We start from the raw sequence: 18,478 nt of genomic DNA on the forward strand, positions 1-18,478 counted from the left end.
CAACAACAACTTGATTTTTTTTTATCATTACCCATTTAATACGTTAATTTTCTCGTTTAGTTTAAAACATAGATCCATACGATTATAGTCATTTGGCCCTGTTTATTGGCATTTCAATAATGTGAATATACATTGTGATATAGTTATAAATGCTTTCATCGGAAATGAATTCTTACCAATGGCAAATAGCTTGAACGCAGCACCAGTCCGCTCTCCGACGTAGATAGGCGCAATCTGCGTGCAGAAGTTGCTACAAACCAGCCTTTTCAAGGAGGTTCAAGAGATGGAGTTACAACAGTCTTATTTTCTTTGATCCCATGTTTGATGCCACCACTCTATAAAGTATATATGAAGTATTTACCAAACTGGATATATTTCACAGATAGGATGGCAGTGGATTCATGTCTCATTGCTTGTTGAACAGCCATGTACTCTGTAAGGAAGACAAAATCTGTCTTTATGATGGTAATTACTTTTCGCCATCCCTACTTGCAGAAGAGAGCGTCACACATGGTAAAGACACAGGGGTGCGCAAACAGAAATTGCGTAAAGATTGATAAAATTGATGAAATAAAAATTACTCGACTGGACATGTCTGGACACTTACTTTGACATGACAATCAATAAGAAATATACTTGAAAATTATACTATATCAGTTTTAATTTGGAAATGTGATTAAAAAACTGCTTTCAAGGGGGTATAGTTTCAAACTCCTTTACATTTATACAGCTCTGATGTATTATTTTGCACATATTTTTGAAGTGATTGACTTTCATAGGTTTTGTCATGAGGTGAAATTCCATTTAATTTAATGAATAAATTAGCGAAGTATGCATTATGTTAGAGGTCAAAACATATCTTCAGATTGCTCAGAAAGATGGCGGCAACAAACCCCGATGATTAAAAGCACAAGGGCACCTGTGGAAATCTGTTGTGCATCCCTAGCACGAGAAAACTGACAGCTGTTTGAATAATTGTAGCAAAACGAACTCCAGCTCTTGAACCTCCTTGGTTTATCAATACATGCGAGTTTATGATGCTCATTCCCCTTATAGGACTCAGTAACAGGCTGTTCAAATCACGGTCTTACCCTGAAATAGGAAAGTCAATTACTTAGTATAAGCATGTATTTTTAGTTGCTGCTACATCTCTCAAGCTATGACAAGCTTTCTGTTTGGCTGTTTGGTATGGAGAGAAATAAAGAAACCAGTGAGATCAAGCTCGTAGAGTCGTAGACTGCAATCTTTTGTTCTCCGTTTGTTCTTTGACCTGCTCGTCTGCATGTCTGTTGTAGAAAAAGATCAACAAGATGTTGATACCTACATTGTGCACCTGGCATATCTGTCATATCATGTATACAGCTGCACTTTAGTTTTCCCTAAAGTGAATGTATTCAAAGAATGTAAATCTATATGAATTGTGCATATCCGAAAATAACATAACGACGAATTCGAAGCAAAAGATATTTGCGATGTAACACCTGTCCGCAGCATTTCTGAATGGCACTTTGTTGTTTTCTCCACTCTAACACCTGTCGTAAACCGCGCGCACATTTCCAGACTATTTATGACGCCCCCCTTTCAGTAGCATGAAATCTTTCTAGAAACTATGTAATTGCTGCTGTTAAAGACGCTACGCAGGCACGAGCATGTAATTATTATGTAGTATGTGGAAACAATCTGCGGTGAATCAGGCGACTGTCATTGGGTCAGAGGACACAATGCCATTAGGAACCTGGAAATAATCGATATCATTGGCAATGTTTGGGTATGTCTCGGCTTGATACGAGCGGGGAATGAATGGGTCACGCCGCGACTTGGATGGTTTAGCTAGACCACTTCTCTCTTCTTCTTTTTTTTTTCAAACTTCCTAAAAGAGGGCATAAATATAGTATCGCAGCTATCATAGTGATCAATATTGATGGCCTGTAGGGTGACGTTACTATCGCCTTCTTGATATCGATTGAACAATGTTGGATAATATTGACAATACTGATGCATCGAGTGCCTGAAACAATGTCCATTCATGATTCATTATCTATCATGCAATTAACCATCGAGATTTCTAATCTCGTTCCGGTTGTGACAATCATTGTCCTGAAGAATGGTTCTACGCCAATCAAAATTGGTGTGAGGAACGTAGCAGGTGCGTGGTTGTTATTCAAACAAAAGCCAATGTTATAATATCGATACTCTGTCTTTTCTCTTGGTGACTTTATTTTGACCAAACACAATTTTTTTTTTTTGTGCGTCTCGATGCTTTTATTACCAAGATGGACAAGCTCCATATAAATCTCAGCACAAGAGTTGAGGTTGGCCTGTAGGAATCTTCTGTGATGGAAGTATCGATACGAGTTTCATTGGTACATTGAACACACAGCAGATTACAAACTTCGCCTGCTGTGATTTTTTTTTTTTTTTTTGGGGGGGGGGGGGGGGGAGGGTGGTGCTTTCAATTTGAACATGGAAAGTGTTATTGTAACGTGTGATCCATATTTCAAAGGACCGTGTCTGAGGCGTTGCAATTCATCAGACATGAATGCATACAAGTGTGGTAATAGAGAAACAAAGAACAACTGAAAGCAGAGACGTAGACCGAACCCCCCCCCCCAAAAAAAAAAAAAAAAAAAAAATCGCAAAGACTTATTAAAAAGGGATTATACATAGAGCCTCTACCTATACAAAGATATTGTCCACGGGTGTACTTACAGCCACTAGATGATCCCTTCCAAACGGGGAAACTAGCAGGGACATATCATTACATAGCTTTCGCATTGTAAACCAAGCGACCGGGTTCCCCGCGTTCAAAAGAGTTGACTGTAATTAAACCCGGGCGATTCTAATTGCGCCATAAAAATGATCAGTTTTTAATTAAGACAACGTGTAGCATAGGACTGTTTCATTAGGAGCCACGGAGCGGAGGGGAAAAACAAGAAATGGGTTGGTAAATAAAGGCGAAGGAAAGGGGTTGGTAGAGCTAGAATGCTTTGAAGGAAGGAGAGCACGGTCTCTTTTTGCATTATTTGCAGAGTGACGTAATAGTTTTCCGGCTGAATAATGCATGCTTTCAGGGAAGCTTAAGCATTAAAAAAATGGAAGGAAAACAGTGTGCTCTCCTTTAGCTGTATGAAGTCGCAGTGCATTGGGTCTACATGATTTATTTCTATACATCGTAAACTCCAGACTACAGATCACGATGTGCATCCTTTATTGAGCAGTATTTTTTCTTAATCGAAGAACTTGTCAGTTGTCATAGTGAGTGTCCGGTTTTACTTAGCGGCGTTATATATATATATATATATATATATATATATATATATGTGTGTGTGTGTGTGTGTATATACATATTTCATGTTGCAGTTTCAGGTACCCACAAAATAATATCTGCAATTGAATAACACGGTTTGTAATACTTTTCATATTCTTGGAAAGCATCCAAGATTAATCAATTATGATTAAATTATGCTCGGAATATAAATTGGAGGTGCTTAAACATTTTAGGATATCTCATGAATTATCTCTACAATTCTCGATACTTCAACTTGAACAAAAATAATGGTTGTATGTACGCAGGAGCCGCGGAACTTTTTTTTTTATGGTGGGGCAGGGGACCGTCGGAAAATATGGGTGTTGTAATTTTTACGATTTTTTTTGGCTTTTTTTTAAAACTAGAAGTCGTTCATGAGAATGTATAGATGTTAATGTAACCTTTCTGAATCTTTCCTTTAAAGGACAAGTTCACCTTCATAGACATGTGGGTTGAGTGAATGCAGCAATATTAGTAGAACACATCAGTGAGAGTTTGAGCAAAATCGGACAATCCGTTAAAAAGTTATGAATTTTTAAAGTTTCTGCTCAGTCACGGCTGGATGAAAAGACTACTATAGCTTGTGATGTCACATGAGTACAACGATATAAAGAAAGAATAAAGAAAATTCAACATATTTCCATTTTTCTCGCATAGCAAAAGAACACTCGACTTCCCTCTTTCAGGAGGCAGGGGGAACAATATTACCCTTAACATACGTCAGTAGCAAGTCGAAGAAATGTGCACTTTATTAAAAAAGTAACGTTTTGTGAAATTCTCTTTTTATTTTCCTTATATAGTTGTACGCATGTGACATCATACACTGCAGTAGTCTTCTCTTCCAGGAGTGACTGCGCAGATACTTAAAATATTCGTAACTTCTGAACGGATTGTCCAATTTTCCTCAAACTTTCACTGATGTGTTATACTAATATTGCTGCATTCCCTCAATCCTTATGTATATGAAAGTGGACTTGTCCTTTAAGTGTTAATTGTGGTGATCTACTTACGAGCCACACGGTAAATGTAACAAGATGGACACGAACAGCACCTCAATCAGTCTTTACACAATATGAAGAATCAATGAAAAATGCAAACATAAGGTTTAAGCAAGAGCTCTTTTAAATCAATTGTACCTCCTCTCAGTAGAAAATTTGTCATCAAACATTTGCAAAAAAAAAGAAAAGAAAAGAAATCATACTATCAACGAAAGGAAGAGGTGTCACTGACAATAAGGGTAATAGGGGGCCTACTATGTTTTAGTGTATCAACAAATTTGACTCCTCTTCAGGTTATTTTGGTAATTGCGATAATTGGTACAATTCGCAAATTTCAAAACGCACTTCTTAGAGAGAAAGCCCAAAATGTTAATCCTTAAAGTGTTGTGTGTGGTGCTGAAGATAGTCATACTGTACAGTCTCTGTATTTAGAATTGCAATGATATGTCTGTTATATCTCTTTTGTATGATATCTAAATTTCCGTATATCTATTTTTTTGTAGACATCGCAAGAACTTGTAAGTATCAATATTTATTGTATGTGTGTGTGTGTGTGAGAGAGAGAGACCGAGATGGCCATGTAATGCAAAAACTGCTCAGAATATTGTACTTAATTCGTTGTAAAGCAGGTCGGTGATCTCGTGAATTTCTGTCGTATAAAAGTTAACGTCATCTGCTTCGACGCGTGCCATTTGGCCGTCTGCAAACATGGCGCCGAAATGGCAAGGTCACTAAACTTTAAGGGCTGCTGGCGAGTTCAGCTAACAACGCCAGACTGTACATTTCTCGGAGCAGCAACACAGAGGAATGGTCCTGTTTTGTATCCTAACCACATTGGAACATTCCATCCGAGTGACTGGCAAATATATTTAGCGCTGTCGCCAAATGCAAACACATGGGACATCTTACTATAAAAGCAATATGCATGCTTGCTGTCTGGTGGTCAACGTTTCTCTGACCGCTGTAAAGAGTTTTAAAGAGGGCGATGAAACAACGGAAATATCGAAACCATCAGTGGGCTGCAGAAACGAGTAAGTACAGGTATTGAAATTTACTGGTAAGTGATTGGTGCAAGTGTAGGCTATACTTTAAACCAACAATCTATAGAACTTCACAGATATTTGATATAGAAACGAAACATCTATTGACCAGTTTTACTAAATACCGATGTGCGCCGGTTCTTTCATTTTCACCTGTTTGCAGTGGTATCTAAGCGAATTTAGGATGTCTTTCCACACATTTGTTGCTGTTGGGTTGGGCAAATGAAAAGTTAGGACCTATGTGACATGAGCAAATATAAAAATCTACATTTGATTTGTTAATTTGTCTCTTTCTCGTCATGGTATCTTTTTGCTTTGTTATAATTCTGTAAAACAGCGTATTGTCAAAGAAGGAGCCTCTTGATTTATAATTGCTCAAAATAGATCTAGTTTGTTTTCATCTAGACTCATCTATCTAGACTTTTTACGTTTACATGGTGATACAACATGAATTCCTTTCAAGAAAGTGTTGATTCTCTTGCTCGACATCCTTTAATTTGAACGGACGACGTTGTAACACCCAGGTGCGAAAACGGAAAGGTGCACGTGGACTGTCTAAGAGCTAAGAGGAACTTTTCTACTGTCGTCACAACAAACATTACACTTTGATCATCGACGTTTATTTAATTTGCGTATTTAAGATGGCCTCACTTGTTAAAAAGGATGTTCGGAAAGTACTTCTTAATAGCTAGCGGGGGAAGATTCAATGAAATGACCTCAAAGAAAGAAGGATTATTTCGCACATCTCAGCAATAGATATTGGCTGTGGTCGGATTTCGTGGTCTATTTACTTATCCAAGCTTGTGTAGCCCCTTATCAATACGTAGGCCAAGCAAAATTTTCTATTCATTCTTTTACTTTTACTATACTTATCTATTTATGTATGCATTCTTAAACTCCATTTTGAATGCGTGGAGCCATATACTGAAGTGGCTGCATTTCATTTCTTGAATATCTATAGATCACTTTCCCTAGATGATGTTATTCACGGAGGATAAGGTGGATACCCAGAATTTCTAATTCAAAGAAGTCGGAGTGCCCTAAAATAGGTGTTATTATTGATAGGCAATTAGGGCATCACAAGAGGTGTGCGAATAGTGAGGAGGGGGGGGGGGAATCAATGTGTTAGGTTCTCGATTGTTCCTCCCTTTGTGCTGCTATTGGAAAACTATTACGCCATGGAAGAACAGGGTAATCTCCACGCATTCTTGTCTATTGAACTTCAAAAACCCCTCATCCTTCCCGGGTAAAGCCATCAATCGAACTTTACGAGTGTTGACAAAAGACGTGTCATTTTTCATTTCACAAGATTAGGGAAGCCTTGCATTGGTGTCGTGTAAATCGCCCCGTGCACCATCCGCTTGCAGCATGATTATCAAACCGCAGATATACACAGACCACTATACTATTCGTCGGTGTCTTTAAAGCGGGAGAATTTTAAACGAGTGGCTGCTGTGTTTAAAGTTCTCGTGTTGAAATATCAAAGCATTCAATGGTTGTCTCTTCACTTACTTAGTATTTCAGGGACGGATCCAGGAATTCTGTAAAAAGGGGGGGGGGGGGGAGGGGGCGGGGGCCGGGGCGCAAGTAATATTTCTGGTGCCACTTCCGGGTTTCATTTCATTTTTTTTAATTTCTTTTGTTTTAAACGAAAAATAAAGGGGGGGGGGGCGCACCGGGCGAACCGCCACTGTATTTGAGTTGGAATGAAGACTCGAAAGGTTATTCAACAATACAAAGCTGAAAATATAATAAAATGCATTTTTTTTTGGTACTGTCGAAATCATTTCTTCATATTGATATACAGGCAGCATATATAGGTCCTATTTGAGACAACCAGCGTTATGCCAACTGTATTTGGCAACATAGATGAATTTTTGTCTTGTTTATACACAAATTTACATAAACAGAAAGACGTTAGCGTATGGCAGATTCGAATCCTGGTAGTTTTTCTTTTTTTAACAATTTGTCTTTGTTTGGTCTTGTTAACAATTCTCAGAATTCCCGCCAAACCATGTTTTGAACTTGGTAGTAAACAACATCAGCCCCTCTGGGTAGATCAAAAGTGTTGGGTCTCTTTCCTGTCCCTATATACGCAGGATTCGACCCCCTCTCTCTATCCCTTTCTTTACTGCCAGCTACTTTTCGTTTTCCAGTAGCCTTTCCGTTAACCTCAAAGACCTCTTGACAAACAATCAGTTTGCAGAAATGATCTACTCAAGAATACTCGGAAGAAAGACGGTCGAAGCAGTGAAGGGTTGAATGGGGTCGAATTTGAATGGGAGGCTACCGAAGATGCGCCCGCCTTTAGCTTCCATACAGGTGTAGGTCCCGCCTCCAAGCTGGAGCATTCTAGTCGCACGTGTTCTCGGCAGACGATCACATCAGGTAAGAGCGGCTGTGGCGGGTGGACTGAATGCTTTGTGTAACGACTGGTCTGCCAACTCCATTGGGACCTTGTTTGGGTCTTATAAAGCCTGATAATATCGCCTCTACTGTCATCTGACGGTAGGCGACTGGATGGAATATTAAATACTTCACTTTGCTACAGAGGGTGACTATAAACCTTATCAATTTGTGCGTATGTTTACATTTCGTCCGGACATCATTTCGTCATCGTGGACAGTGGGTTGTGATAAGACTCGACTGCGAGAACGTAAGCTATCTGAGTCAATCATCTCAGTTTCAGAACGATGAATCTGGCATAACCATATGCCTTTTTTTTTTAAATACAGAAAGTGACATAGTATGAATTTTGTGATTGTCATTTCAATGGTGTACCCGGCATACCGTTTTTAATACAAATTTTTGTTCAAGATTCCATAGCTTGTATATACTATGGGACCAAATCGATCGCAGGTATTGCACACACATAGACGAGAGTTTAGATCGATCTAATGTTTGAGACTGAGGCAACTAAAGCACTGAGACAGTTGAAGAATGAACGCCTGCTATACTAATTTGAACTCATGAAGGAAAATTCACTTTTCTTCATTATGACTTGGCTAAGTGCATTCTCTGAATGGACGCACCTGTTTCATTGTCCAAGGAGGAAGGCGGCTTTGTTTTGTTTGTGGTAATGTGTCTTTTCCCCATCACATGTACTCTCCAGTTTTCTTTTCTTGGTATTTTGTCACTGAAATACACAAACTGATGTAGGCCTACTAAGTTCCATTGTGTGCCAGAGATCAGGGCAAATTTTGTTTTTCATATTTGCAATGAACCTCGCGACTATAGTGACATGGAATATCCACCTGTTCGACTTGGTTCAAAATACCACAAATCCCTGGGAGCGTTTCAAGAAGAATTTAAGTCGAACTTAATTTAGGATCAACTTAAGATTATGGTAGGTTGTTGGTCTGTAGTTTTTATGCTGTCACAGACCATGTTTTTAGAATCCACTTCAAATTGTTATAAAAATGTACAGGATATTTTTGTCACTTAATTTGCCTTATTAATCAATGCGTGCGTGAACAAGTCTCAACACATGAAAATATGTGGAACACCTGACATATCTTGAAAGTGTAATGTCAAAATTGTATTACATAAGAGGGAAGGATTTCATACTTCCGGACGTTTTCTGGCTCATGATGTAAAAAAAAAAAAGAAAAAGAAAGAAAAAGAAAAACCGGTTTAATCATGCGGGAAAAAAAAAGACCGCGATGGTTTGCGGTTATGAGAAGTGGGGTGTGTGCTCCTTACAAAGTCTGGTGTCAAACAGTTGGTCGTAAGTATTCACTGTATTGATAAGTGAAAGACCATCACGAATCACAAGCCGTTCTTTGTAGGTGTTACGGTCTTTTATTCTCGACAGTCCAGGCAGAAAATGAGACCCTAAGTACATTTCGGAAGCTCCTTAGCGCCACAAAAGACGGCACGTCTGCGTTCTTAACGAGTAGAAGTACAGTGAACGTTACATTCTTACAAAAGACTACTTCCTTTCCTCTTCTTGTTGTGGCACTACAAAGTGAGAGCAGTTACAATCAATCGACGATTTCGGGAATAAAAAAGAAAGAAAGATAACCGACGTGCAACTCTGAAACACTATTGTCATTATCATGTTTTCAGATGTTTTCTCTAATAGACAAAGGTAACGCTTATAAAGGATAAACTGGACGGCTGTTGAATTTCCATCACTTTTAAGACACAAAGCTTTGTGGTCTCAAGTCTTGACATGCTTGAGGTACCGCTGGTGATAATGAAAGACCTTGGTGTAGCAGAATGATTTTAGGTCATGAGATGATTGGTAATCGTAATTCCGCGACAGCTTTTTCGCACCAATAAAATCACATTCATATTGAAGGGAAAGCACGAAACTCAGTGTGCAAGTTTGGGAGAAGGAAAATGTTGCAGAGGCAGTAAAAAAAAAAGGCACACAAACATTTAAGCCAAACCGTTGTGATAGTGGTCAGTTAAAGTAGTAGTAGTAGTAGTAGTAGTGGTGGTGGTGGTGGTAGTTGTGGTGGTAGTAGTTGTAGTAGCAGCAGCTCCGGCAGTAATGGTGCTACTAGCAGCAGCTGTCGCAGTTGAAGGATGGCTGTCTTTCGATTAGCGGGGTAGGAGGAAGATGGTAACGTAACAATAATACTAGCAGTTGTGTAAAAAAAAAAGAATAACTATTATAACTAGTATCATTATCAAAGTAATCTGAAGCTGTAATTGAGACCAAACTTATTTCCCCAAATTGAATGCCGGCACCTGCTCACATAGATGTGGAAACGCGCAGGGACAATGGGAGCAACATGCAGTTATCATCCCTATACAACCACAGCTGGATTGCGCCTGTTTCCGCCATGTCGGGCATTGCGTAGGCGTTGTGCACAGTGTTTCAAACACCCTCTACTATTGTGCATCTCACCCACGCAAATCACGGCTATGGCATCTAAACATCGATGGACATCCACGTCATTGTCGACTTCGTTGCCACCACCACGCGCGAAACTACAGGTCTACTCTGCAACATAATTTTCCTTTGGCAGTACTTAATTATGATAAGTTACAATTACGAGGACATTGAAATCTGTTTAGTGCTTTTAAAAGCTAACCACATCTGCTAAAATAGTACATTGTATATAGAGTACAGAGTTTCAGAGACTGGCAACAATTGTAAATTTGCTAAGTCGCCTTGGGACAAAAGCTTTTGATGCTTAAAAAAAGTAGACTGTGACCGTGAGACAAGAGAGTGAGATATGCACCTTCATTTTTAATGATAATAAAGTTGAAGAGAATTTGTATGGCATGAAGGTGCATGTGGTAGACGAAAGAAGATAGAAGCGCAAAGAAATGAATATCAAAGAAGTGAAGTCCACTTTCTTACCGTTGAGTTCTCCGAAATGGCATCACACATCAATGCATTCTGTCACGTCTTTGCCACACTGTTGACTCTCCGCTTGTATTCACATGTAATACTATTCATTTGATCACTCCGTGAAGCGATACTAATTTACTGGCTACATCTTTAATCAACAAAACCTAATCATCTCAAGGATAGTCGGTTCTTCCACATATCTGTACATTATTGTAAAAAGAAAAAAAAATTGTCATCATATACTAAGAGTATTGTATACAAATCAATTAATGATTCTGCCCGAAAGACGTCATGGCCGTGAAGTGACGAAAACGGCTACTTTGTATGTGCTCATCGGACCTCATGTTCGTACAATTAGTGTACGGTCATGGTTTTTTTTTTATGTCAATCAAATAATCGTATCTGTTGCGATTTCGCAGAAAAAGCGTTCACATAATTTGTTGCTTTTGTTCCGACGGAATCATTTGGTGAAACTGTAAGGTATGCTCACAGTCTCCAGAATCATGTTTACGAAAATAAAAAACTTGAATTACTAATGCCCACGTCATTATGAACTTCTCTAAATCCTTGATGCTGTCTGCATAAAATAAGGATGCTCGACAGAAATTCGGAAAATAAAAACCATCCACGTGAATGATTGTGGGCGTTTTCTTCCTGTATAACTGTATGTGCGTATGCAAGTGACGGGAAGAAAAAGAGAACGAAGCTTGAACAACACCTTTACATATTTTTAAAGAATAAAGATTAATCAAAAATTAACTCATTTACTTACTTGGAAAAATCTTGAAGTGAACTGTCTGACGCTGAGATACACAGTGACACTATAATTTTCATCATAATCCGAGTGTAAAGATTGTCCCGTCTTTTGAAAGCTCTTATTGTACTATTGGACTACAATGTACTATATATATCATCATCATAATCTTAGTAATGTACCATTGTATCCTCGTAATTATCAATAATCCATCCATCGTATCAGCTGGAAACAAGTGAGTAAGAAAGGGAGCGACAGAGCGAGAAACCGGCAAAGACCGAATATAATCTCGCGCTCATTTTTTTTTTTACTCAAAGCAAAAGTAGTACATGTATTAGCATTATTAATCCATATTTGTACGATCACCCCGCCCCCCTTTCTTGTAGTTTCATATCTTCCAATGATGCGAAAAGGGTGACGTGGGCATAAATGGTAAGTACCTCGTCACTTTACCGTGGTTACTGGGATCAAATTCTGACAGCATTTTTAATTAAAAGAAATAACTTAAATATGAGGTAATTGGATTCACATAGATTTAACACAATAATGAAGATTATCTGTTGATTTTGGACTCGGGATATTTTCGCAGAATAGTATAAGGGGAACTATGATATTGCACGTTATTGAACCTTTCATAAAAAAGCGTTGCTCGACTCGGTTAGTGTCCATTACCTCCAAATTATCTTTTCACTTCAGTATGTAGAAAATAATGTCGCTTTTCATCTAACTTACGCACGTACCGGTGTCACGCGTTAGCGCCCGCTATCTGCAATGTTGGTAAGTATGCTGATCGATACGGCAACGCCATTTTTATTTGATGCGAAAACTGACATACATTTTGCAGCATTACGCCTAGGACAATGTGTCTCTGACATTTTCATTGTCCTAAGACAAATCCTTTCTGACAACTGAGAAAATTTACCTGTGTGACACTCACCACTGGCCATGTACCATGAATCGGTCCTCTCACAGAAATCCCATGGGGTACAACTATTATTATTACCAGGATGCACTTTTCGGAGGTAATTTTTTCCAGTGGGTAATTGCGTGGTGGTCACTGTCTAGAAGAAGATGACCGTCGCACGGAAATAGTGCCGGAGTAAAACCAAACCAAACCAAACCAAAAGAACAAAAAAAAAACCAAAAAACAAAAACAAAACAAAACAAAACAAAACAAAACAAACAAACAAACAACAAACAAACAGAACAACAACAAAAACAAACAGAAGAAAAGGTTGTGCAGATGTTCATTATCCGGGTTTATAATAGGGCCTAACTCGCTTGGATCAATTTTCAAAGAATTGCTTTGATTACTGAGGTCCTACGCACCGTTTGAGATTCAGGTTATTCCAGTAACGTAATATTCGCTGAGCAGCTCCGTGATTACGATTTTACTGCAGCTCTACTTGCTTAAGCCCCGGTCACACAGCACTCCACGTCTAAATCACGCACAAAAAGTTATGAAAATCTGGTGGACGTGGTCGTAAGTGGTAATTTTTTGGTCAATTTTGGTTTGGCCGCGCTTTGTATGGGGTATGGCCGTTGGCGGCTGTTCCACTGCTGAAGCACTGCCTAAGCACGGCTAACTACGTCCAGCCGAGTGTGTGTACTCGGAAAATCCATTTGTCAGCGATAAGCCGCTAAACACGCTATTTCCCGTGATACCAATGCGTAACACGCGTCAGATGACCGTGCTTTGCCCGTGACAGACCGCTAAACTTTCGCGTCTTTACCGCGTCTCCCCAAGTTTTAATCACTGCCGGAACACGGATTATCACGTGTGTTTCACGTGTGTTGCACGTCTTCACCACGTGTGTCGCCCGTGGTTGTCCGCGGAATAAAGTTTTGAGCAGTTCAAAATTTTTCACCGCGTCCGACGCCGTTCAGATTTTTCCCCGCGTCCTGCCACGTCTATAAATCGACCGCAGCTCGTCTTAAACTCAAGACATCAACGCGAACAACATCGTCTGCTTCACGGGAGACCACTTTTTGACGTGTTTTGGCCGTGATTAAGCCATGAAGCGCTGTGTTACCGGGGTTTTAGTATACTTGAATGCAATCTTTAAAAAAAGGAAAAATAAAATGATGTGCTCTGTAGATTTTTCTTTTCCTTTTTCTTCTGGCGAGAACATGACCCTTTTTAAAACTGTCGTAGTAGTTTTTAGCCCTTATTTCTAATTGCAAGTTACTCTGTGTATAAAAGCAGCATATCAATTGATAAATACTAGTGCTGCTATTTTTCTGCATTGCTCTTTTTTTTAAAGAGGAAATCCACCCCAAAAAATAAACTCTTCACGAAAGAGACAATAATCCCCTATAAAACATTCCATAAATTACAAAAATCGGATAAGAAATAAGGAAGATATGATATTTTGAAATTGTACATTTTTTTGGAAAACATTTCTTGACTAGTCATGAATATTCAAATAAGCGAGCTGATGATATCATGAATGCTCTAACAATATTTCATGTATATTACATATGACATTTGGAAGAGAAAAACCCTGCTATTTTTAGCTAATAATGTACAGGTAAAATCATATTCCCATACCAAAATATATCAGAGTTAACATTAATTCTTTTTTATTTTGGGTGGTTTTAAGGTAAGGTTTATGTTTTTACATCTGAAATATGAGATTTTTGTCATTTCTGTATATGAAATGACTAAGAAATTGTGAGAGCATGATGTCATCAACTTGCTGATTTGAATATTCATAAAAAAAATATTATTCATATAAAAAAGCTGAATAAGTCGAAGAAAGACGATATTACTGGAGTAATGTCAGATCATTTTATTTATGGTAACAACGCTGTAAGTGGATATGTTGCTTTGTTGTTTACCGCAATGATTAGACATGGGTATACACCTGAAAAATATGCTTAGAAACACAATGGTCCCTATTCCTAAGGGAAGATGGGCAAATCTTGGAAACTCATGTAATTTTCGTGCAATAACTTTGAGTAGTATAATTGGAAAAATCTTAGAATTAGTTATTATGAATAGAGAACTAGATCATTTATGCACAAGTGATCTACAGTTTGGGTTTAAAGAGGGGATATCTACGACAATGTGCACAAGTATGGTTAGAGAAACAGTTTCATATTTTCTCCATGATAAGAGCAATGTTTATGGTCTTGTGTTGGATGCCAGCAAAGCTTTTGATAGAGTCAACTTTGTGAGATTATTTGAAATTATGTTATGCAAAGGGGTGTGTCCAATGTTTTGCAAGCTGTTGCTAAATATGTACTTAGATCAGAAGATCAGACTCAGATGGAATGGAGTTTATTCTGATTTTTTCACAGTTTCAAATGGAGTTAAACAAGGTGGTAATATATTGTCTCCATGTATGTTCTGTCTCTATATTGATGGGCTTCTGCATCAACTGCAGGCACTCGGTGAAGGATGTTACATGGGTCAAATGATTAGTGGCGTTTTCTCATATGCTGATGATTTGATCATTTTATCCCCAAATGTGTCAGCTCTGAAGGAAATGATTACTATCTGTCAAAAATATGCTTCTCAATTTGATTTGAAGTTTAATAGTGACAAAAGTCAGCTTATTATATTCAAATGTGATGGAAAAGAAGTTGTAGATCCAAGGATAACAATTAATGGAGAGTATGTGAAAGTTGTAGACAATATATGTCATCTTGGTCATATTATTACAAATGATATTTTGCATGCTGATTTGTCTAAAATTAATGGTGATTTTAACCGTCAGTGTAATATTTTACTGAGTAATTTTAGATATGCCAAGTGTGAGGTACGTAATGTTTTGTTTCAAAAATTTTGTTGTAGCTTTTATGGCTCTCAGTTATGTCCATTATATGACTCCTCTTTAGATGCGTTATATAGACACTGGAGAACTGCTGTTCGAAGAGTATGGAAAATTCCATGGCAGACACATAATGCATTCTTGCCTTTTTTATCAGCAATGATGAGCCCTGAATTATGGTTCCATAGAAGGTGTTTGAATTTTATAATAAAATCTTTAAACACAAAGAATCAGATTGTTTCTTATATAACAGGAATGAGTAGATTTGGAGCATATTCTGTACTAGGTGGTAATTTGAGATTTTTGAATAGTAGGTATTTTTTAGACCAGTCGAAGATAAATGAAAGATGGAAGGCATTATGCGGTGAGATGGATGAAGCCATGAGGAATGCCGAGCAAATAAGGGAATTGATACATATGAGGGATTACAAAGAATTTTCTTTTTTAAACCCTCAAGAATGTAATGAGTTGATTTCGTATCTGTGTCTACATTAAGGTGGCATAGTGTAGCTGGAATGAAATACTTTCAGGGAGAATGAGTTTTTGTACTGGCTACACTATTATACAGAACATAGAGTAAAAGATGCAATTTTTTTTTTCTTTTTATATCATCATGACTGCTTCGGGGACAGTTGTGCGTATACGGGTGCATAGTAGAACATCGTACTTATTGAACAATGTGTGCATGTCTATGAGAGCATGCACGGGCGCACGTGCGCACTTGTGTGTACACATCATGTACATTGTACTAGTAGTCAGAGAGTGAGGTACATTGTGCTGGATTGGGTGCGTAGTTTTTTAGCCGGGATACGGATGGGTGCTGTGCTCCACTCACTTCCCCGAACAGTCAGAGCGGGCACGGGTGAGGGAGGGTTGATGGGCGAAAATATGTGGATATCTGTTGGATCTCCCTGAGGGCAATTTTAGACCTATGTGTGTGTATGTTTAATTTTTTTTTTCTAATATTTCATTTCTGTATCCATGTCTACACATTGTATCTGCATGTTTTTAGGAATATTTTACTGTATATATATGTGCTTTGTAAGAAGCGAATAAAGAATATAATAATAATAAAGACTAGTCAACTAGTGTACATTGTATTAAGAAGAATTTTGAAATTTCAGAATGTTGTAACTTCCTCATTTCTTATCCGATTTTGATCATTTTTGCACTCTTCTGCAGGGATTTTTTTTCTCTTATGAAATTGATCAAATAAATATAGTAGTAATCAAATAATAAATAACACTTATACAGCACTTAATACTGACGTTTCTAAGCGCATTAATACAGAAAAAAAATATTGAATTAAGATACAGCATTATGTACATTTAATATAACAGCAACAACGATAACTAGGATTGAGTAAATAGATAAGTTTTCAGCAATGATTTAAACTTCTCAACACTTTCAGCATTTCGGATATAAAGAGGGAGTGTGTTCCAAAGAGATGGATAAAAAACAGAAAAAGCCCCGTCACCATAAGGGGTACAGGTGCAGTGACCTGATGTGGATTTCTTCTTTAACAGCACGCAACAATATAATGACATTACTAGAATACCAGTATCCTAAATCTATCATTTACATATACCATCCTGCTGCTTCTCTTTGACGATGTTACAATATCAAAAAATGTGTAAATTACAGGCAACTTACCGCTCAACTTATACTTGACCACTTCACTGAATAAAACACAGGGTTTGAAACACAAAGGACACGGAGGTGTCAGCTGGAACTATTTCTTTTATGTATTTTATTATCGGGGGAGAGGGCCTTCAAGGTGACAACTTCACAGCAGCTACTGATGGGGAACACACAATTCACATTATTTAGCCTACATTATATACACATATTTAGCATATGTTACATGATGCACAGTTCAGTTTAATCGAGACATTCAGGGTTAGCTGTGTTTGGAGAAACTTCTTGTAGTTTCCGATGAAAGGCTCATTCATCCGATTCATCTGGTTTCTCTACAGGAAAAGAACGACAAATTGCTTTGACATGCATGAAAAACGTTACGCTTAAAAAGAGAAGATTGCACACATATGAAAGGACATTCATCTTTGATAATTTCCGCTACTAATATCTTGCGGAATCAATTCAGAGGCATATAATCCTACAAGTTAAAATGCATGCACAATTTTGTTTGAAGTAGAAGTCCACTAACGTCAGTTTTGGAGCCTCGTGCATCCCACAATGTCCCAAGACTGGCCAATTAAAAGCAAGTGTAAAAAGAAAAACGAAACAAAAACATGTATGCACCGAATGTCCGAATGAAAACGCAAGGGCAAACCAGGAGACATTTTGTAATTATTAGACACAGAGGACAGAGATTAAGAGGGAACTTCAGAAGCGCATTTGAAATTCATTCAGCGTAGTTTGGTCTTCATTTTCTTCATGGAGATTGCAATATGGCGAGCAAGAATTGCCTCAGAAATTAAACATACAAAGAACACTCAAGAAATTAGTGAAATCAGTCTCCTCCTAAATTATTCATATTGATTGTTTACGCCCCCCTCTTTGTCTAACCAAACCAACTAGGTTAATGTTTGAGCCTACTAAACCTGTACAGTTGTATTCTTGAGTGATGGTTTGCACATGTAACCAGCTGCAGAGGGGGCAAGCCTGAAAGAAAGACTATCAGCACACATCTACATCTTGCTGTCCACGTACTAGCCATGGTGTCATTTCACTAGATTGTGCACTCTTCACACAACTGACAAGCCACAAAAAATGCAATGTATTTAACAACAGGACAAATGTGGGTATCTTGTATGAATATACACAAAATATCAAAACAAGGGGATGTGTTATGCATATAAAAATGGTACATATCACCACTGTATATAAATAGGGTTGGATTTTGTTATTTCTTCCCTTCACTAAAGATGGGAAGTTGGATTAAGTGATAGTACCAGTTATCATACCAGGATGACCCGTTTGTAAAGGAGCTACATTTTTGCCATCATATACACTAGGGAAGAATTACAACCACATGAAATTTCATACGGAGCATTGACAAATGGATTTCAATTAGCAAGCTGATTTAATAGCTATAGAGAACTAGTACCACATGTACAGAACATGGGATAGTCGAGACACTCTGCACTAGGTGCCACCACATCAGTCAATATTTGAACAATGTTGAGCGTGTGCCATTAAAATCAGCACAAGTATGTCTTGGTGCTGGCTGATGACATCATGCATGGACTCCATCAATAGCTTTATCATTGAATACTGTAAACATAAATATTTTTGCGTTACAATGATTTTCCCTTATTTCATGCTACTTTTA

This window comes from Diadema antillarum, unplaced genomic scaffold, assembly GCF_040938485.1.
Source record: "Diadema antillarum isolate AM-2024a unplaced genomic scaffold, OU_Dant_1.0 seq00000998_RagTag, whole genome shotgun sequence".
Classification (NCBI taxonomy): domain Eukaryota; kingdom Metazoa; phylum Echinodermata; class Echinoidea; order Diadematoida; family Diadematidae; genus Diadema; species Diadema antillarum.